The following is a 23,925-nucleotide window of genomic DNA, read 5'->3' on the forward strand; positions in this document are numbered from 1 at the left end:
TCTATATTTCTGTTTTTGTGCCAGTACCATACTGTCTTGATCACTGTAACCTTGTAGTATAGCCTGAAGTCGGGAAGCCTGATTCCACCAACTCCGTCTTTCCTTCTCAAGATTGCTTTGGCTGTTTGCGGTCTTTTGCATTTCCATGCAAATCGTAGAATTTCTTGTTCTAGTTCTGTGAAAAATGCCATTGGTAATTTGATGGGGATTGCATTGAATCTGTAAATTGCTTTGGGTAATATACTCATTTTCACAATGTTGATTCTTCCAATCCAAGAACATGGTATGTCCCTCCATCTGTTTGTATCGTCTTTGATTTCTTTCATGAGTGTCCTATAGTTTTCTGAGTACAGGTCTTTTACCTCCTTGGTTAGGTTTATTCCTAGGTATTTTATTCTTTTTGTTGCAGTGGTAAATGGGATTGTCTCCTTAATTTCTCTTTCTGATCTTTCATTCTTACTGTATAGGAATGCAAGAGATTTCTGTGTGTTAATTTTGTATCCTGCAACTTTACTGAATTCATTGATTAGCTCAAGTAGTTTTCTGCTGGCATCTTGAGGATTTTCTATGTATAGTATCATGTCATCTGCGACCAGTGACAGTTTTACTTCTTCTTTTCCAATTTGGATTCCTTTTATTTCTTTTACTTCTGTGATTACTGTGGCCAGGACTTCCAAAACTATGTTGAATAGTAGTGGTGAGAGTGGATGTCCTTGTCTTGTTCCTGATCTTAGAGGGAATGCTTCCCGTTTTTCCCCATTGAGAATGATGTTTGCTGTGGGTTTCTCATATATGGCCTTTATTATGTTGAGGTAGGTTCCCTCTCTGCCCACCTTCTGGAGAGTTTTTATCATAAATGGGTGTTGAATTTTGTCAAAATCTTTTTCTGCATCTATTGAGATGATCATGTAGTTTTTATCCTTCAATTTGTTAATATGGTGTATCACAGTGATTGATTTGCATATATTGAAGAATCCTTGCATTCCAGGGATAAACCCCACTTGATCCAGGTGTATGATCCTTTTAATGTATTGTTGGATTCTGTTAGCTAGTATTTTGTTGAGGATTTTTGCATCTAAATTCATCAGTGATATTGGTCGTAATTTTCTTTTTTTGTAGTATCTTTGTCTGGTTTTGGTATCAGGGCGATGGTGGCTTCATAAAATGAGTTTGGCAGTGTTCCTTCCTCTGCAGTTTTTTGGAAGAGCTTGAGAAGGATGGGTGTTAGCTCTTCTCTAAATGTTTGATGAAATTCACCTGTGAATCCATCTGGTCCTGGACTTTTGTTTGTTGGGAGATTTTTAATCACAGTTTCAATTTCATTGTTTGTAATTCATCTGTTCATATTTTCTATGTCTTCCTGATTCAGTCTTGGAAGGTTATACCTTTCTAAGAATCTGTGCATTTCATCCAGGTTGTCCATTTTATTGGCATATAGTTGCTTGTAGTATTCTCTTTAGGTGCTTTTTATTTCTGCTATGTCCATTGTAACTTCTCCTGTTTCATTTCTAATTTTATTGATTTGAGTCCTCTCCCTCTTTTTCTTGATGAGTCTTGCTAGAGGTTTATGAATTTTATTTATCTTCTCAAAGAACCAGATTTTAGTTTTATTGATTTTTGCTATTGTTTTCTTTGTTTCTATTTCATTTATTTCTGCTCTGATCTTTATGATTTCTCTGTGTCTACTAACTTTGGGTTTTGGTTTGCTCTTCTTTCTCTAGTTTCTTTAGGTGTAAGGTAAGATTGTTTATTTGGGATTTTTCTTGTTTCTTGAGGTAGGATTGTATTGCTATAAACTTCCCTCTTAGAACCGCCTTTGCTGCACCCCATAGGATTTGGATTGTTGTGTTTTCATTGCCATTTGTCTCTAGGTATTTTTGGATTTCCTCTTTGATTTCTTCAGTGATCTCTTGGTTATTTAGTAGCATATTGTTTAGCCTCCATGTGTTTGTGTTAACTTTGGTTTTACAAGAAAGGAGAACAGGACTTTGGCTTTTGCCAAAGAAGAGTGATGCAGTAATTTGTGTGTGTGTGTATGTGTGTGTGGTTGCTGGGATTTCCAGACTGTCCTTTTTAATGTTACAGAGTTCTTTTTTGCAGTCATATATCACAGAAATCAGTTATTCAGAAGAATAGGCAGCGTTATTTCAGTGCAGTGAGCTCAGTTTTATTTACAATTGTGTGTTATGCCATTGAATGAGAGAAATATCAGAGGAGGAAAATGAGGTATATACCTAGGAGTGGAATTTCTTGGTCATATGACAACTCTATATTTAACCTTTTCAGAATTGCCGGATTGTTTTGCAAAATGGCAATGTAAAATGCCAGAAGCTCACTGTTCTTAACAAGATTCATCCATTTTTGTTCAATGGTGCTTCTGAGGTGCTTCTCAGAGTGTTTCAAACCTTTGGTTAATTTCTAGAATTCTGAAAGAATTTACTTTAACAATAGTATTTTGGTCGCTTTTATTGAAGAGCAGATTTTCAGAGTTCTTTTCTTTGCCATTCCATAAATGTTTCCTGGCATCTACTAAAATTGAAACAGTGAACCTAAGGAGGGCTGAGGCCTTTAATTAAACACAATTTTTAAAAATTCAAGTAGAAGCAAAGTACTTTTCACAGGATTTTTTCTATCTAAATTTTTTTTCGTTAGTTCTTCTTAGATAAAGAGGAGATGAACTTGATGAAAGAAAGCTGAGGAGGTAGAATTTAAAAATCGTTTCTTGTCACAAATACCACACGTTAATATTCTGATGCTATATTGTACTCTTGGCATTTTTTTCTTTTGAGTAAGAGAGGGTATGAAATTAAATGTTTTAAATTGAAGCTGAGGAGTCTACAATAGATTCTAGGAATATCATGCTTACTATAAGTGATGTAAGAAAAATTGCTGGAGGTAGGCGAAAGGGATTGGGGAAATCCAGAAAATCCTGCTAATTTGAATACACTTTGGACAAAGATAAATGGACTAGGTAATATTTTGATTCCTATCAGATGATTGTTTGAAATGTGCACCGAGTTTTATTAAAAAGGAAAGGTCATGTAGCAATGTACCATAACAGTTAAATTAATATTTTACACCATATCCATCACAGCCTGTTAAAAAATACACCTGTAAGGGAAAATAATCCTTAGTTCCTTGTTACATGAGAAGTTGCGTTAAACTTGTGTATTTTTGAGAAAAACAAATATAAGAATAGAGACAGTGGATTTCGCTGGCAGATCAAAGGCATTATGCTTTATTACAGGAACTAGAATTGATATTTTTAATATACTTTTGCTTCCTACAAACAATGAGGCAATTTAATATGCACTGCATAATTACTTTGAAAGAAATCAATCTTTTCTTTGGTTTTTAGGTTAATGATTTATATGGATTCTTCTCATAAACTTTCTGTGTCTTTCAAAGTCATTGTAAGGAAATTTATTGTTGTTTGCTTCTTTAATTTTTGCTCATAAAGTGATTATGTATACTTTCTATATTCAGTCTCTCACTTATGTTCCTTCATCCTTTTAATCTGATCAGACAATTTTTAAAAATCATAATCACTGAATAAGTGCAGGAAGGGTTGGTAAAGCTTGGTGAGGTTCAGATATGGGCATAACAAAATGAAAGCTAGAGATTGTAATGAAATCATATTTGGCAAATGAGTGCCTTTCCAGATATTCACTTCTGTTAATCGGCTTAGTCATTCACTCCACTCACAAAACAGTGTTCTGCAACCTTATCAATTAACATCTTTCTCATTTAAGAATAAAGGTCACTATTTTGTGTATTGGTCCTTCACTTAACAATAACAGAAAAATTGTGATCCCCAGTTTATATTCTTTTTCCATTTCCTTTCAGAGCCTTAATGCTTTTTTAATAAATTCGTATGAGCTTTGACTATCAAGATTATTCTTTCCTGTCATACTTATTACAGCTGTTTTTCCATTTGTTGTTGACCATTGAATATTGTTTACATATACACAGAACTATTTTCATTGTTTTGTACGTTCTTACATTTTTTAGAAATGTATTTCTCTAATTAGAAATTAGGAAATATTCTCCAAATTTCTTCTAGTTTTAAAAAATATGGATAGATTTTTACATGATTAATCACTTTAATTATAATTATGTATGCACTTTATGTTGTATTCAGCAGGAGGCAAAAAGCTAACCTGTTTTTTTCCAAATAGAATAATAATTTGATGTATCTTAACCCTCTCATATTTTCCCCTAGTTTGTGATACCACCTTTGTCATATAGTAATTTAAATAAGTACAGTGGCCTATCTGCAAATTTGTTTGTTTTAGGGGCAACTATTTTACTAATTTAACTATTTTAGCTTCTACATATGATTAAATATTTAATAGGGCTAAGGCTCTATTACTCTTAGGCCTTTTTTTTTTTACCCATTTATCTTTTCAAACAAACTCTAAATTAATATTTTAAATATTATAAAATGGTATTCTGTCGCTGCATGGATACATACACGTTTGTAGATTTTGCTTTTTTTGATGGAATTATGTTCCCATTTTAGTGTCTAATTTAAGAATGTCTTCATCAGTAATCAAAGAAATGCAAAATGAAGGTACGAAACTATATACATATATGTAGTTTTTGTTCTTTATCATATACAAAGATGCAAAATGATAATGCAGGCAGAAAACTTAAATTCTCACAGTGTTTTGGGGAAATAATTTATATGAATTAATCAGGAAACTCCAACTTCAATATCCCAGGCATAGTTATGGAAAGCATATGATGAAAAAATCTGAATAAAGATTTATGCGTGAGAATGTTCTATTTTAAATATGATCTCTGTGCTGAGGACACCCAAATTTATATCTCCGGTAAGGAGTTCTTTGAATTCCAGATTCATTCATTCAACTGACTACTTGACATCTCCAATTAAATATCAAATTTAAGAATGTGGAAAATGGACGTGACCTTGACTCTTAACCTGTTCCTCTAGCAGTCTGCTCCATCTAGCTAAATGGCATTTCCTCTCTTCCAGCTGCTCAAGCCTAAAATCCTGACATCGTTCTTGACCCCTTTTATTCTCTCATACCGCACATTCAGTCTAATAATAAATTCCACAAATAAGTAGTCCTCCCTACCTCCATAGCCACTCCCTGGCCCATGTCATCATGCCCTCATTGATTTCATTTCAGTAGCTTCTCAATTGGCATTGCTGCCTCTGACTTGCCCCCTTCAGTCTGTTTCACCCCAGAAGCAGAGTGGTCTTGTTCAAATGCCAGTTGTATCATGCTGCTCCAGGGACGTCCCAGCTCAGAGTAGAAGCCAGGTTGTTTCAAAGTCAAAATGATAACTTTCCACGGCTTGAAAGTTAAAAAAATTAGTCCCCTGGGATAGCTCTGATTTTTCTCTCTTACTTCCCTCCTCTTCAGTCTGTGAGCTTCTCCTGCTCCTTAAACATGCCAGGCATGCTTTTTCTCAGGCCTTGCTTATATATTCCCCTGGAATTGGTCTTCCTCCCTTCTCCAACTCCATCCCATTTCAAGATGATTTTGTTCCCTCACCTCCTGGAGGTTTTTACCCGGATTTCTTCTCAGTGAGACCTTCTCTGGACACCTAAACCTAAATGTGTAGCCACCCTCTGGCACTTTCTCTTATACTTCCCTGCTGTATTTTATTTCCCCTCAGCATCCATTTCTATCTAATATACCGCATATTATTTTATCATGTTTATTTTTTGTCTCTTCATATAGTATGTAAGTTCCATGAAGGCAGGGAGTTTTGTCAGTTTCTTACTTGCTGTATCCCATCCTGGAAAAAAATACCTGGTACATAGAAAGCCCTCAATATTATTTATTGAAATAATGCAAAATTACTTACAGTTGTGAAAAATTGTAAACAATCTTCAACAAACAGCGTTCAGTTACTAAGGAACTGACTTAAAAAAACATGGGCATTTATGGGGTAGAATATAATGTGGTCAAAAAATTTATAGTGGTAGAAAATAATATGCTATTATATTAAGTGAAAAGGCTAAGTATAAAATAATTTATATGATATAAGGTTATCTTTGGTTGAAGAAGACAGATTGGATGGAAATGTGCTAAAATTCTGACATAAACTGATCTCCATTATACATGTAAATTTAATTCTGCTTCTTCATATATTTTTCCGTTCTTTCCAAAATTTTCCAAGTACAAGTCACAGTATTTTTTAATCAGAAAAGTGTAAAAACAACAACAATAGCAACAACAAAACCCCCAAAATTCTACACTTCTTTTGAAAGGACTAATTAAAAAAAATCTGATGTTGGCTTTGCCTTTGCTTCATCATGTACCAGCTCAGTTCTATAATTACTGCACCTCTTCTGTGGGCCAAGCACTGTGGGAACTTCAAGATTGCAAAAGGCCCTCTCCTGCCTTCAAGGCCCCCGCCCCCCTGCTTTCCTCACTTGGTGTCCATATGTTTGAGAACTCTTTGGTTTTCTTTTAATATTAAGTATATTGTGATGTTGACAATTTGCAACATAAAATACAATGTGAAAAAAGGTTAAATTCTTATGCAACATATTAAACATCTAATTATCTTTTTTAAAGTAATCAAATTCTAAATGTTTATCCTATTGGTATTATATACACTTAGGAAATCCCTGCCACTTTTTTCTCCAAGCAGGAAGGCCTTTAAAAATCATGAGCATAATACTGTTTCTAATTTTGGTTGAGATTTACTTTGTAGAAAACTTTTATATATGCCAAAGTCAAGTCTAAAATAGACACTGGGTACGTTAGTTCTTTACCATCCATCAACCAAGAAGGAAAGTACATAAGGATAAAAATCCTATTTATTTATAATTGATTACATAAGGAAATAAATTCAGTTCATTTACCTTATACTAATATGGAAATAATTATTTGTGAACATTATTAATACAGACTATGTGACATGATCCTTAACTCAGTGTCTTTATAAAACTTAATAGACTCACCTCAATAAGGTATGTCAAAAATAGGACCAGTTTGGAAAGCTTTTTGGCATTAAGGGAAAGACGTACATTGCATATATGCAGAGCAGTGCATTCTAAACAAGACATTTATATTTAGAATTAATCAGACTCTTAGAGAAACAGTGATTGTTTATTCATCCCGATGCTTTAAATTATCTCTTTCCATCATCTTTGAAACCAATCTGTCAAATAATCATCAAGAGTAATTAGTTTATGCTAAACTCCCCATGTGAAATTTAAGGATGACAAAACAAATGGTTGGCTCCATTACAATTCATTTTATTATTACTCAATTGCTATTCTAAATATATAGTAAAAAAATAATGCTTCCATCATCATATCTATCCAAAGCTGCCTTCAAGTACTTACTTCCCTGAACATAAAAGAGAACCCATAATGCTGTTGTCAAGGCCCATGACATTTAAGGGTGGGAGAGAAACCAAACAAGGAACGACTGCTATTAGCAAAAACAGAAACCCAAACCAGATCTCAGGGAGAATGGCTATGAGGAATAGGTGTGAGTTTCAGGCCAAGTGAAAGTCACAGTCTTGCTTAGTAGGAGCTGGAGTCTAGAAACAGCCTGGTTATGATTTCAGGAGACACAGGGCTGCTAAAGCCAATAGCCAAACAGCTGTTAATAATAAGTTCTGAGAGTGAGTAAAATATGAAGTTAGAGAATATCATTGGATCTTGGACAAGTGAATCCCATGCTGGCGCTGTATATTTCAGTATTAAGTGAGGTAAGGCTTAGATCAGTAATTTTTAACTCTGTGTCTCTCTTTTAGCAAGGAAACATTTTAGAAACTGAATATTATAGGTATTTAATGCATTATATTTAATATAATTGAAGTGTAAATCCAGGCAAGCCCAGATTCCTGCCTTCTCTGTAGCTCTCACCCTGCAATGGTCCCTGAATCCTTACTAACCCAGAAGTCTAAGGATCACATCTGAGAAACCCATAAGGAGCTTCTTTCTGTTTCTCACCTTGTGCTCCATGGTTTAGAGACAGGCCAACCCTGAGATGAGGGAGGTTCATAGATTTCCCTCTTAATGTCAGAAGATGAAGTAGTTTGAAAGATAATGTATAAAATCAGGAGTTTGCCTCTGAATTGAGGAAACAAACAAGAACATGAGACTAGGGAAGCATTAACTTTTTTGCAGTGTCTTTCCAAGAATGATACATATAATTTATTTCTAAAAAACCTTTATTCCATGATCCCATTCATTTAAAAATTGTATAATTTACATAGATATAGAAAGAGATGAAATCAATAAAATTACAAATTCTCAAACATAAAAAAATCAACAATATTGTGCACTTGTTCCATATCATATATTTTGTTACATTCTGTGGAAAAACGTTTATAAAGTTGGACCTGACTCAGAATGATGCTGATATCGCAGTGGTGAAGGCAGGTAGGAAAGGAGAACAGGCCAAAATAGAGTGGAACTGGAGCTATGAAACAGGAGGTGAACTGCAGAAGGGACTGGAAGGAGTCCTGCTACTGTCAGGAACCACACTGGTCTAATCAAACAGTGGGGCTTAGGGAAAAGAAATGTAGATAATGCACAATATACAAAGTAAACTGGCGTCGCAGAATTGCTGTTCTGAGCGATTGGTTAATTGATTCAAAAACCTAACCAGTGTGTGTGCAACAGATAATATAATTCATTTTAGTAGTATCTTTTCTACCCAGCAATGATAAATGTGTTGGGATTGTGTCTACTGATACAGCACCAGCAGAGTTCATTCTACTACACAGAAGGAAATATAGAAAATAATTTTATATTAACCAGATCTACAACTGTCAACATGCATAAATCTGACAGACATACACAGAAGATAAAATAGAAACATATCAAAATATCCTACACAATGCCATTTATGTACTTAAATACATGAAATTTGGAGCCTGTGATGGACACTGTGATACACTGTCCAAATGTTCCCTCAAGGAAGGATGAATTGCTCCAACTTCTGGGAATGTTGTGAGCAAACAGCCTCCAGCCATTTATTAATCCCTTTAAGGACTGCCTCAGCCTCAGCCACCTTGCCCAAGGTCTCACATCCTGTGACACACTGAGACTGTGGTATTGAGTCTTGGCCATTTGGCCAATGTAGGACAGCTCTGAGGGGCCAATGCAAACTCCAGAGCTCTTGTTGAGGTTGACTGAGGCTGCCATGACCTGCATCCCAGCTGGACTTCTCCCTCTGCTCAAACCTGCTTCCCTTCCACTCCTCCATGGGATACTCCCTAATAAACATCCCATCCACCCAGTCTGTCTCCTGGAAAATTCAGCCAATGACAGGGTGTATGGAGGAGAGAGAGAAAGCGATTGGGAGTAGAACAGAGGGAACAAAAAGTGATGTCAATTTAAGTAAATACAGATAAAGTTTTTATGCACTAATTGATCATGATACTATGCCACTAAATAATGATTATGATTAATCCATTTAAAGGTTCCTAAAAGAAATTGCATAAAATGAGCATAATATTATCATGGAAGTTGTATTTTCACTTCAGTTCCCTTGTGTAAAGTAAATAGAAGGCAATATTATTTCCATTAACTATAAAGAGGAAACTGAGGTTCAAAGAGGTTAAATGATGTGCCAAGTCACACAGTTGGTAAATGACAGAACTTGAACCAAGACTCTGACTCCATATTTTGTGCCTTATCTAAATTGCCCATGAGATATTCCCATACTGATAAGTAGGGTAGGAATGCATAAAAGTGCAATTTAGTTGCTGAGTCCAGTGCAGTTTTTGGAATCTATATGAATACATCCACAAGCTTAAGTCAGAATCTAACTGGTGGTCAGCAGGGAAGAACACCCCATGTATGCTGTACACTGGACACTTTGGTAGCAGCTGAGGAAACTGGAAAAGAGAGTTTATCAGAGTACTACCAATGAAACAACTAGGAAATGTTTAAGTAGTAACATATAGTATGTATATATTATTGGCTTAGCATCTACCAGTATGTTATATTTAGGAAACTCTTAGACAAAAGCAATAAATTATATCAGGAAAGGCCTCCCAAGGGTACATCTTACTTTTTAGAATATGAAAGATCTTAGCCAGTTGGATATATTTTGACGAGGATCTCCATTATTCATAGTTTTCTAATTCTATCATTAAACAATACACTCACTTTTAGCTGGAGAATGCCTTAACTTCTCTCTCTTTTTTTTTTTTAAAACACATACACTGAATTTTAAAGACATCACACACACACAAAAACAAAACCAAAAAAGAATAGAAATATATCACTAGTATTTTTTTTAAGAACTTTTATTGAGATACAGTTAACAGACAATAAACAGCATATATTTAGAGTGTACAATTTGGTATCCCAATCTCCCAATTCATTCCCCCCCAACCCTCCCCGCTTTCCCCACTTAGTGTCCATGTGTTTGTTCTCTACACCTGTGTCTCTATTTCTGCCTTGCATTTCCTCTTTCATAGTTGTTAGCATTTGCCTTATGTATTGAGGTGCTCCTATATTGGGTGCATATGTATTTATAATTGTTATCTCCTCTTCTTGGATGGATCCCTTGATCTTTATGTAATATCCTTTCTTGTCTCTTGTAACATTGTTTATTTTAAAGTCTGTTTGATCTGATATGAGTATTGCTACTCCAGCTTTCTTTTGATTTTCATTTGCATGGAATATCTTTTTCCATCCTCTCATTTTCAGTCTGTATGTCTCCCTAGGTCTGAAGTGGGTCTCTTCAAGACAGCATATATATGTGTCTTGTTTTTGTATCCATTCAGCCAGTCTGTGTCTTCTGGTTGGTTCTTTTAGTCCATTTACATTCAAGGTAATTGTCGATATGTATGTTCCTATTACCATTTTCTTAATTGTTTTGTTGTTGTTTTTGTAAGTCCTTTTCTTCTCTTATGTTTCCTGCTTAGAGAAGTTCCTTTAGCATTTGTTGTAGGGCTGGTTTGGTGGTGCTGAATTCTCTTAGCTGTTGCTTGTCTGGAAAGCTTTGGATTTCTCCATCGAATCTGAATGAGATCCTTGCTGGGTAGAGTATTCTTGGTTGTAGGTTCTTCCCTTTCATCACTTGAAATATATCATTCCACTCCCTTCTGGCTTGCAGAGTTTCTGCTGAGAAATCAGCTGTTAACCTTATGGGAGGTCCCTTGTATGTTATTTGTTGGTTTTCCCTTGTTGCTTTTAATAACATTTCTCTGTCTTTAATTTTTGTCAGCTTGATTACTATATGTCTTGGTGTATTTCTCCTTGGGTTTATTCTGCCTGGGACTCTCTGCGCTTCCTGGACTTGGGTCGCTATTTCCTTTCCCATGTTAGGGAAGTTTTCAACTATAATCTCTTCCAATATTTTCTCAGGTCCTTTCTCTCTCTCTTCTCCTTCTGGGACCCCTATAATGTGAATGTGGGTGTGTTTAACATTGTCCCAGAGGTCTCTTAGGCTGTCTTCAGTTCTTTTCATTCCTTTTTCTTTATTCTTTTCCGCATCAGCGATTATCACCATTCTGTCTTCCAGGTCACTTATTCGCCCTTCTGCCTCAATTAATCTGCTGTTGGTTCCTTCCAGTGTATTTTTCATTTCCGTTATTGTGTTGCATATCTCTGTTTGTTTGCTCTTTAATTCTTCTAGGTCTCTGGTAAACTTTTCGATCTTTGCATCCAGTGTTTTTTCAAAGTCCTGGATCATCTTCATTATCATTATTCTGAATTCTTTGTCTGTAAGGGTGCCTATCTCCTCTTCATTTAGTTGTTTTTCTGGGGCTTTGTCTTGTCCCTTCATCTGGTACAAAGTCCTCTGCTTTTTCATTTTCTCTGTCTTTCTGTGGCTGTGGTTTTCAGTTCTGCAAGATGAAATACTGCTGATAGTGCTTGATACTGCTGTCTGCCCTTTTGTGGAGGAAGCTATCTAGGAGCCTTCTGTGTGCTTCCTGATGGGAAGAACTGATCTTAACTTCTTAATAATTAAATTAAAAATCCAGCCTATTGCCTTTATGGAAATAACGTAAAACAGCTGTAAGAATTCAGTTGACTTTCCATAATACTGCTTTCATTAATGTGTTCATATTAGCTGTCCAACTGCTTCTTGAAACTGTTTTCCCTTTCACTGAAGTGGAAATAACACTCCTTTTCTTGTTCCCACTGTTTTCTCCTTACACTGGGGTGACTGGTGTTTCATTGCCTTTGCCATTCTTTATTTAATGCTTGCCTCTTAGACACCACAGTGAATCATCCTCACTGTAGCCTTCCTTTGCTCGTTCCTCTTATAGATCTCAACATAAGCTTTTCTGAAAGTCATTCCACGTACATACGTTTCTTAAGTCAACAGTATCCTTAACGCTGCTGCATTATTTTGGAAGATATTTTGGAAGATATTAACATTCAGCTTAAATACTGTATATAGGCCAACCTTGTCTCATTCTCAGCCAGGCATCAGAAAATACAGGCCAAGGGCAAACTATATCAGAACCACCATGCTATTTATTTTTCCCCTATAGCTAATAAAACATACATACTTTCCCTTTTTTTTTCTTTTCCAAATAACTCCTGTCTTTTTTTTTTCTTAGTCACAGTTGTAAATTATATCTTAATTTGAATAATATACCTGCAAAGTGTAGAAAAAATATAGTAGGCATTGGTCTAAAACAGAAGATTCTTAAAATAAGAAACTTTTAGAAAAGATTCTGAATAGCATCAATTTATGTCTTCTGATGTTAGCATATAAAAAAAGAAAAGGGAAAGAGAAAAAGAGAAGACTGTTCCTGCCTTAGCTTTCAGGTGAAAACTGGCATCAGCATCCTAAGTGCTTTGAAGTTTTTACTTCTCAGTTACTCTCAAGTAAAGAGGGAACTGAACTGCAGCTGCAGCTTTTCTACTTCGGACATGGAGCATCCGAGTCATTCATTTGGGAAGAAAGACGATCCTTACCCTTGCTCTCTTGGATTCTGATGAAAGACTATTCAGTCTCTGGACAGCCTGTTTCTGTACAGCACTGATTTAACAAAGGTCCAGAATTCCACATTTACATGTAAAAAAAAGTGCATACGTGTAAGAATAACAGAGAGACACAGAGATTCATTGAAATCATTGCAAGTTACCAGAATTATCAGTTTTTGCTTATCACTTACTCCATAAAAAATAAATTATTTATTTTATAATGAATGCTTTGGAACCTTCAATTGTGAAACAATTTTGGCCTTATCTTAAAAACTCATATGGACTAGTTAAAAGAGAATCTGTACATCTGTGTTTGACAGCAAAAGAGAGAGTTGTCACAGATCAGTAGGATAAAGAAATATGACTTTTTATATCTTTAAAATCTTAACTCTATGACTTTAAAGAAACGTCTTTGTGTAGTTAATAAATGCCAGAAATTTGTTCAAAACATACAATGTGTGATGGAACACAAATCAAATGCCTACCTCAAAATAAAGCCTAGGCAATTGTCAAGACTTAGAAGCAATTTGACTTTTAATAAGTGGTTAGCTCATGTTTTCACACTAATACACTTTAGACACTAAAATATAATTATTATATCGTTAAAAATATTTTCTTTGTAATGTTATCAGGCATTTGCTTACTCAAATAGATACATACATAGAAACTCTCAGTCATGGTAGGTCCACTGCCCATCTGTGGTCTCAGAAACAGGAGCAGAACCCTCCAGTGCTCTCTGCTTGGACCAAAATCTGTTGCAGGAGAAGGAATCTCTAGTGATGTGTCCTGAGGAACAGTATTAATTAATGTCATCTGCTAACTCTTCTTATTTCCCCTTTGTTATATACAATTTCTCTTTCCTAATTTTGATATTTCCTTTTGCCTCTCTCATAATTCTGTTTCAGCCTTCTAGTCCAAAGCAAATAAAAGCTATTCCATATTTGTGTCAATAAATTTTCTGTCACATTGTATAACTAAAAAAAAATTTGTGTCCAGAACTAATATAACTTTTTTTACAGGTTTGTTGAGATATATCTCATTTTTTTAGGAAGTATATTTCATATGCCGTAAAACTCACCCATTGAAAATATACAGTTCGATGGAGTTGTTGCCATCATCTCTAAAATCTAATTTACTTTCTGTCTCCATAGATTTGCCTATTCTGAACATTTCGTATAATGGATTTACGCAATATGTGGCCTTTTGTGACTGCCCTTTATCACTCAGCATAATATTTTCGAAGTTCATCCACGTTGTAGCATGTATCAGTACTACATCTGTTTATGTGGCTCAGTGGACTCAGTGATAGTCCATTATTTATGCACTTATCAGTTGATGGGCATTTAGGTTGTTTCCACTTTTTCTGTATTATGGATAACGCTACTGTGAAATTCATGCACAAGTTTCTGTGTTGACTCCATGTTTTCAGTTCCCTTGGATATATATCTGGAAGTGGAACTGCTGGGTCATAAGCTAACTCTATATTTAACATTTGAGGAACTGCCAGACTGTTTTCCAAAGTAGCTGCACTGTTTTAACAAGCCCACCAGCAACGTATGAAGGGCCCAGTTTCTTTACATTCTCATCAACGCCTATTATTTCTCTCTTTTCTATTTTGGCCATACTAGTAGGCATGAAGTGGTTTCTCATTGAGTTTTGATTTGCATTTCTCTAATGACTAATGATTTGAGCATCCTTTTTATGCATTTATTGACTATATATCTTCTTTGGAGAAATATCTGTTCAAATCTTTTGTCCAAATTAATTGGGCTAGTTTTCTTTTTATTGTTGAATGGTTTATATGTTCTGTGTAGAAGTTCTTTGTCATATATATGATTTGCAATATTTTATCTTATCCCGTGGGTTATCTTTTCACTCTATTAGTGGTATCCTTTGGCACAAAAAAGTTTTTCTTTAACTTAACAAAGTCAGTTTATCTTTTTAAAAATTTTATTCCTTCTACTTTGTGTATGGTAAATAAGAAATCATTGCCTAACCCAAGATCATGAAAATTTACTCCTGTTTTTTTCCCCTAGGGGTAGTATTGTTTTAGCTCTTACATTTAAATCTAAGCTCTGTTTGAATTATTTTTGTGTGTGTAGTATGAGGATTTCAAATTCATTCTTTTGCATGTGGATATCCAATTGTTCTAGCAACATTTCCTAAATGGCTATACTTTTCTTTATAAATTATTCTGGCATCCTTGTCCAAATCAATTGTCCCTAAATGTAAGGGTGTTTTTCTGAACTCCCAATTCTGTTCCATTGATATATATGTCTGTTGTTATGCTAGTACTGTGATGACTTGATTACTATAGCTTTGTACTGGGTTTTGAAACTGGAAAGTGTGAGCCCTTCAACTTATTTCTTTTTCAAGAAGATTTTGGTTGTTTTGGTCCCTTCTATTTTTTCTACAAGGGTTTCATATAAGGGGTTCATGAATTTGAGATCAGCTTGTAAATTCCTGCTCCAGCCAAAGCCTGGGATATTGAAAACAATTGTGTTGACTCTGTATATCAGTTTGTGAAGTATTGCCGTCTTAACAATGTTAAGTCTTCTGACCCATGAACCTGGTATTTCTCTTTATTTAGAGCATCTTTAATTTCTTTCAGTTGTTTTATGTATTTACTATATGTCTTGTACTTTTAAAAAATTATTCCAAATTTTATCATTTTTGTTGTTATTATTTGAGTCTGTTTTGTAAATTTTATTTTCAGATTGTTCATTGTTACATATAGAAAGTTTTTGATTTTTTTCAAAGAACCAACTTTTGGTTTTGTTGATAATTCTCTATTGTTTTTCTATTCTTGATTTCATTTATTTCTAATCTAATTTTTAGAGATCCTTCTCCTTGCTTTGATTAAGTTTGGTGTTCTTTTTTCTTAAGGTGGAAGGTAAGATTATTAACTTGAGCTCTTCCTTCTTAATGTAGGCATTTACAACTATAAATTTCCTTCCATGCACAGCTTTACGTGTATCTCATAAGCTTTGGAATGATATATTATTTTCATTTACCTCAAAGTATTTTTTCGTGATTTTTTATGTGATTCACTGGTTATGTAGAAGTGTATTGTTTGATTTCTACATATTTGTGTATTTCACAGAGATCTAAATGTTTAGACAAAATATTAAGTGTATTCTGGGGATAGTGCTTTTAATAGAGTTCCAAAGATGGTCAGATCTCTTTATTAGCTGCAGTGCTGCCAGATTTTGGCTACCAAACTACTGAGCTGGGAGGAAAGAACGGGAATAGACCCAAGTGAAAATGTCACAGACCTTCTCTCTTATAGAGATTCAGCAGTTTCTCTTGATGTGATGATTTTTCATTTGTTCTGAGGTTTTGTTAATTACCAGGATTCTGAAATCATTCACAGTAGTTGTTTTGCCCATATTTTCATTGTTTTAGAGAGTGAGTGAGTTCACAAAGTTCCTCATTGCCATCCTGGAAGTAAATTACCCAGAATAACTCTTTTCACAGAGTGTTTTGAGTCATGGTGGTTTTATGCCCATTTTCAACGAAGTGAATCACAGTCCAGAAATGAAACAGTTTATTTAAGATCAATGCTCCTTGTTTATAACATAGAATTTAACTCAAGTCTTTTTCTCCTTTTCTCTAGTACTGTATTCTTTCCACCATATCACAGCCCATTCACTTTACTACCATTTACTAAAATCTTAGATGCCTTAACCTGGAAGAAATCTCAGAAATAATCAGTTTCTAGCTTTTTATTTTACAGATAAAAAAATACTGCAGTCCAAAGTGGCAAAGTGCCTTGCAGGGGATTTTATTGCTAACCACTCTAATACATGCTCTTTGTACCTTATTCCTACTGACCCCAATTGAATGGTGAGTTAATTAAGAATTTTATTTATAGACGTAAGTGGACAATTATTGCCTTCAAATCAATTTTTTGTTTTGATTTGAGTCTCAGTACAGCCACACAAATTTCCTTTATCTAAAATGGTGACACTCTTTTTAGCTACATCATAAATATATTAGTTTTCTATTGCTGTTTAAAAAAACTTCCCACAACGTTTGCAGCTTAAAGCAATACCCATTTATTATTTCACAGTTCTGTAGTCAGACAAAAAAAAATCAACATGTTTAAAGGATGCATTCTCATGTGTTGCTTGGGGTACTATTTCAAGCTCATTCATGTTGTTGGCAGAATTTAGTTCCTTACGGTTGTTGGAATGAGGTCCCTGTTCTCTTTCTGGATTTTAGCTGTGGACTGCTCTCAGTTCTTGCCCCAAAGCCATCGTTGAAAAATCTTCCTCCCATTGAATCTCTCTTATACTTTAAATCTCTTCAGGAAGGGCTAAGTCCCTTTTTAAGGGGTAACTCACCTGATTAGGCCAGACTCATGCAGGATAATGTCCTTCTCTAAAATCAGTTGATTTGGGACCATAATTACATTCAAAAATTGTTTCAAAGAGTCATGTAGATTACTCTTTAACTGGGTAACTGGGAGAAAATGAATGTGCCCAAGGGAGTGGAAATCTTGGGAGCCGTCTTAAAATTCTAACAATAGATATACATTTCTTTTCTTTTCTAACAATTTTATTTGGCTTTCAGAGAACAGTACTCAGGACCATATGCGTTCACTGAAGATAGTACATCAACTGATACACACTTTGGAATTCACTATGCTCAGCTGTCATTGGGTTTAAGAAAGAAAACTTAAGGTTTGTTCTAGATTTGATATTAGTAGATAGAAGAGAATCTGCATATCAAGGACACATAGGGGAAACAAAGTAAAGCATATATATTATAATATTAAAACATTATAATATAAATATAAGGCATGTTATAAATATGTTTTCCCCATTTTAATCAAATTTAGTCAAATTTAAACCAATAGTTTTTGTTGATTAGTTTAATACCAGTTGATGAGTTAAAAAAAAAATCAACCCCCACCCCTAGAATTTATATTTAGAAACAAATTTCCTTCATAAAGTTGTAATCAAAAATGATCCACAAAACTGTGCTTGTAGAAGCAGCTAAGTAACAATTATGACCCAAGTCACATTTAACTCCGGACAATTGACTTTTAAGCAGCCCAAGGTAAATTATTATGTTTAGTTAAACAACATAGCACAATAGTCAGGTTGACTATAAGAAGACCATTTTATTTTCAAAGATATTGAAATACATGAATTATTTCCAGGGAAAACTAAAAAGTCCCATTACTGAAGACATTTTTCTTTGTCACTGGAAGAAAATGAAGTTAGAACTTCTGAAATTGCTGAACAGTATTTTCAGTTGAAAAGTGTTTCTGACACTTACTACACTTTAGTCTTTTTCTTCAGAATTCCAAAGGTCAATCACAATTTTCCTTTGCTTTCAACATTAGTTATAATTATTTTTGCCCTATGATGTTGCTAAATTTTATGACTATGGTACAAGTAAGGACAAATGTCTTAATTTCATACCTTTCTTTCCACAAGTTATACATCCCTGCTGCTTCCAAGCAGCATAAAAGAATGATAGTGGACAAATAATATTATAGAAGCACTCTTCCGAAATTTAATTTCTATTTTTGAAGGTTGCTTTTCCTAATTAGGTATGTATGTTGCCAAGGGTTTTTAGAAGTAAAATGATGTTCCTTAAACAGCATCTGAATATTGGTTGACCAAGATCAGTTGAAGGATCTGGGGTTCCTCATGAATTTCTAATGAAAATTAACTTCTTCTCATCTTTATCCTTGTATAAACTGTGGTCAAATCTTGGTTGACTGAGGAAATTCTGTTCTATCAATGAGTTAGGTCCATGAACTTACCTAAGTGGGGGGTTTTTGTTCATTTTGTTTTGGTTTTTGTCGTTGTTGTTTGTTTTATTTATTTATTTTTAATTTATTCATTTTTGGCTGTGTTGGGTCTTTGTTGCTGCACAAGGGCTTTCTCTAGTTGCGGCAAGCAGGGGCTACTCTTCATTGTCGGGCATGGACTTCTCATTGTGGTGGCTTCTTGTGTTGTGGAGCATGGGCTCTAGGTGCGTGGGCTTCCGTAGTTGGCACACAGGCTCAGTGGTTGTGGCTCACGGGCTTAGTTGCTCTGTGGCACGTGGGATCTTCCCAGGCCAGGGATCAAACCCATGTCCCCTGCATTGGCAGGCAGATTCTTAACCTCTACACCACTAGGGAAGTCCTATTTAAGTGTTTTAACTCTGAAAATGCAAAATCCAATAATGATTCATCTTGATCTTAAGTAATGAATATCTGTATATTCCAACTTGAGCAATTTTTTTAGGACTCCAGCCACCCCACCTTGCAATCTCTTATAGGGTGGTTTATGACCAGTCCTGAAGTTCACAGGGCTCTAGAGTCCCAGAAGTTGTCCAGAGGCAATCTACAATTCAATAACATTGAGGACCTGTATTATAGACTATAAAAATATATGGTATCTCTTTATTAAGATAATCAAATAAACCAACACATGCACTGAATATACAGTCGGCCTTGCATATATTTGGGTTCCATGTTCGTGGATTCAACCAACCCCAGATCAAAACTATTTTTTTAAAAATCTGGAAATTTCCAAAAAGTGAGATTGAATTTGCTCATGCTTACAGCTATTTACATAGCATTTACATTGTATTTACAACTATTTATATAGCATTTACATTATATTAGGTATTAATAGTGACCTAAAAATGATTACTCTACATTACTTATGATACTGAATCTGAGGTCTGAGGATGTGCATAGGTTATATGCAAATACTATACTGTTTTATATAAGGGACTTGAACATGACAATTTTGGTATTCTTGTAGGTCCTAGAACAAATACCCTACAGATACCAAGGGACGACTGTACCCATCTATGTCCTTTTCTCTTTATAGCACTTAGAGAACAGTTATTGTCTCACAGAATCTCAGACTCTCAGCCAAAGATAGTCCTCTGCTGCCTCCAGGCATTGTTTTTGACAGTGTCCATCAGTGGGAGACAACTTACCTTATATGAAATCCATCCTATTATTAGGCAACTGCTGTTATGAAAACAGTTTCCATTAAATTTACCCATAATCTAATAACTTCATCTAACTTATGGAGTGGATCTACATGGCTCTTTGGAACCACACATATTTCCAAATCTGTCAGATATTTGCAAAAAGTATATTAAACGTTCATCCCGTTTTATTTCTAAGTTCCCAAATCAGTGAAATTTGTCCAAGTTTCTTTTAGCAGAAGTAGGTAACCCAAATAAAACTGACTTATATTTACTGAGAATCTACTGTGGTCAATTCAATGTGCCAGGAAGTATGGTAGATACAAAGATGAATAAATAATATAGCCATATTCAAAGAATTTATAATTAATTCAATAAAGTATCCTACTCTGATATTTAAAAAAATTTTTCCAAGAAGGACAGAAAAAAATAGCTGATGACTCAAACTTAGCACTATCTGTGGTGCCTTTAGGTTACATTGAAATCTTATGTATATATACAGACATTGTGTGGTTTAAAGAGCTGCCTACAAATTTCTAAACTGCATTCTGTTCATTGAGAATTAGGAGTCTTCTTTCCCCAAAGCCAACTTTTCAGTTTTCATAAAAGATGCTGATTCCATTAACATTGTGAATTTCCAATTAAATAGCATATTTCTTCTGAAGAGTTCAATCACTCTAGATATTAATAGTAACCACCTTTGTAATAAAAATACCCACATATACAGACAGAACCACATAATAATTGTGACTATTTTGGAGAACAGTAGAAGAGCGTCATAATTCTTATATTTCAGGTAACAAAATTGAGGAATTTTAAGGTTTATTATAAGAGTATATCATAGTCATGTTAGAGATTACATTCATTGTAGCTTCTGTAACTTCACATTTTAAAATTCTGTGCTAATTGTCTCTTTCATATCAGTATGTGCTTTGCAAAGGCTTAAATTAGTACATGTAAAACAATATTCAGATTGGAATTCAATTTACTCTCTCCAGAAAAATCAGTTACTCAGTTTAGTCATTCCATCAATTAATTAATTCGTTCAGTGCTAAGCATTGTGCTAATAATACAAAAATGGAAGAGAGACAGCAAGTTCATTGTTTCATAAGGGAATCGGGAATTATGGGAAATAACCATGTTAAAAGCATGTTGGTCAGGACTATTAAAACTGTACCAGGGTGTCTGTCTCAAAAGAAGGACTGATAAGCCTTGACTGGACCCGTCAGGGAACAAGTCCCAGAGAAAGAAGCACAAAAGATGCAAGATGCAAGCAGAATTTGCTAGGGAGGAAGGATGCTGAGTCATGTGTGGGCAGCAACTGTGAATCTCGTTTTCACTGCTGTATTCCCAGGACCTAGCACCATTCTCTACGGAGAATAGATTTCAGCAAAAATATTCAGTGAAAATATGATTTCCAGGCAATGAAAATGGCAAAGGCAAAGGCATAGGAGTGTGAAACAATTTGACAGATTCTTAAAACTGACATTAGCCAAGAATGTCTAAAATATAGAGATAATGCTAAGGAGGGAGGCAGAAGCTCAAATATGGTGAGTTTTCCATGTTATATAGGATTTTCCGACAAAGATTTTCACCATATGGTTACTTCCTCAGGCATTTCAACTTTATTATTTTAACATGTCATGCATACACAAATTTTACAAACATATCTCTTTGCTTTTCCAAGAAAGAAGGAAAGAGAGAAAGAAAGGAGGGAGGGAGGGAGGATATCAAATAAATTGCATTTTTGATAGGGATTAGCCAAGAAATCGGAAAGTAAGATTGAAACCAAGAAACGGTTTGTGGAACTTTTAGCTTCTCTAGAATTTCAGTTACTTTTACCAACCCTCCCCGCCCTCCCCCCCCCCCCCCCCATACATGTGTACCCTAGGTGCAAACAGAACAAAACAAAACAAAACCCAGTGTGCTTAGAGAAACTGCAGTTTGGGGGCAGTATCCTAGTGCTTACTCTGGTTCATCCTGCCCTAGGCAGATTGCCACTCCCAGCAGTTTGTCATGTATGGAAATGCTGGAGCTGACAATTTTTGAAAAATAGGGCTCAGTAAACAAATATAGATGTGTGTGTTTCTCTTCTTTTCTATATTCACAGTACCAACATAATAACCATACTTGTTTTCAAAGCTTTTGAATGTTAATGGTAAAATACTCAAAGTAAAACCAGAGCTTTAAGTCTTAATCCATAGGAACAATTCAGTTCATCTGCCCCTGGAAGGATAATTATTTTAAAAAGAAGAACAATAACAATAAACTTCACAATAGACTTTAAAAATTATCATTCCTTAGACTGAAGACGAAGTACCAAAATTTTGCTTCCAAATTAAAGATATATAAATAACACAGTAGACTCCTTCTTTTAATCATAGAAAACTTTTATTGCTTTTTTGCCTGAATCAAAAGGAATTTAATATTAGAATGCTACTTTTGGAAATTCTTTTGTCTATGCTATGCTTTAAGGCTTAAATAGGAAAGCAAATACAGTCTTATTAACATTCTTCTAAAGAAGATCAAAATTAACAGTTTAAATCATCTACAACCCAATTTTCCCCAGAATCTTAGAGATTCCTTCCGAGTTAGATGCTTACAGAGGCAAATTAATGACGAGGGGTCCCTAAAGTACCATTTGGTGATACTGTAAGCACCTAACTCCATAAGTACTTTATAAATTAAGGGTTGGTTGTTTGCTTTGCCAAAGAATTCTTCTCTTTATAGGAGATTCACCAGAGGGTTTCTTTAATTAGCTAGCTTCCTAAGTGCATGTAAAATAGGGAGAGAAGAAGGTTCCAAACCTCATAGCCCCTTTTAGAAGATTATCCTGTTTCTAACTTTTTGGATTAAGTATTGTCTTTACGCAGATCTCCTGCCTGATGCTTACATAATCTAAGTGCACAGAGATTCTCTGAACATCATGCTAGGCTCTGGGTTAGGTTAGGGAGTACACAAAGATGAGTGATGCCTGCACCTGCAGTCAAAGAACAAACAGATACACTGCCGCTGCCCTCTTTCAGACAGCTTCATCCAGCTCTGTAGCCAGAATGATGCAGAGATTAAGTTATTCATATGGTTTATTGTGTTTCTTTCCTATTGGCAGGGGAAGAAGTAATTAACTTAGGAGAAATATTTGGGTTTAGTGGTAGACATGACAAAGAGGTGAGGTAGAGACCTTTCTAGAAAGAAGATATGCATGAAAAATGAATCAGGATCCTTATGAATCATGGGGTGTATTCTGATAGAGCAGTTTAACTGGAGTAAGGGGCAGAAGTGATCTAGCGGTGGGACAATGGGATGAGAAGAGGAAGGTAAAGCAATGATAGTCTAGCCTGAGTCTGATGGTAAAGGACCTTGAATGTAAGGCTGAAGATACTGTATTTTGCATTACAGATAGCAGGAACCATTAAACATTTTCAGTAACTGAGTATTGTGATTATATGTATCATGGTTTTCCAGACCAAAACTTGAATCTTGCAACAGAGTATAGGAAGTAATTGAGGACAGAGAGAAAGTTTCATAAAAGCCCATCTGAAAAAGAATAAGACTTGAACTGTGGTATCTGCATTAAAAAGGAAAGAGAAGGAACAGATTGAAATGTTGTATGAAAGGAGAATTGCAGGTTTTGCAGACCAACTAGACAGAGACTGTGAATGAGAGGAAAGAGACACTCATGTCCTCTTGTCCTGACCACAAGGTGGCTGGCAACACCACAAACCAGCAAACAGACTAGAGCAGGAGGAGAATTTGATTTTTTTTTTTTTGTATTTATCAAAAAGTTTTGTGTTTCTAACCATACGTTAAACCATCCCTTGTATTTTATATTGTAATAATTCTAAAGAGAATGGTGGAGATATTGTGATTTTAAAACAACTTAAATAAAAAAATAAGTTTTTGACTATTTTTAAAAATCTAAAACAATTCATTACCTACAAGCAGTTAAATTACTTGTTTCCCATTGTTTCGACCATAATGTTGAGATTTTTCTTTCCACTGGGAAATACTGTATTACAAGAGTCCATCACCTGATTCTATTAATTCAACTGGATTTTAGAGTTGGAGAAATCTTAATC

General features: G+C 35.0%; 1 protein-coding gene across 1 annotated transcript in view; it reads left to right on the top strand.

The window, feature by feature from the left end:
• Nucleotides 1-23,925, top strand: part of SGCZ (sarcoglycan zeta) — a 988,084-nt gene that overhangs the window by 347,324 nt on the left and 616,835 nt on the right. The window lies entirely within an intron of this gene.

This window comes from Hippopotamus amphibius, chromosome 10 (genome assembly GCF_030028045.1).
Source record: "Hippopotamus amphibius kiboko isolate mHipAmp2 chromosome 10, mHipAmp2.hap2, whole genome shotgun sequence".
NCBI lineage: Eukaryota > Metazoa > Chordata > Mammalia > Artiodactyla > Hippopotamidae > Hippopotamus > Hippopotamus amphibius.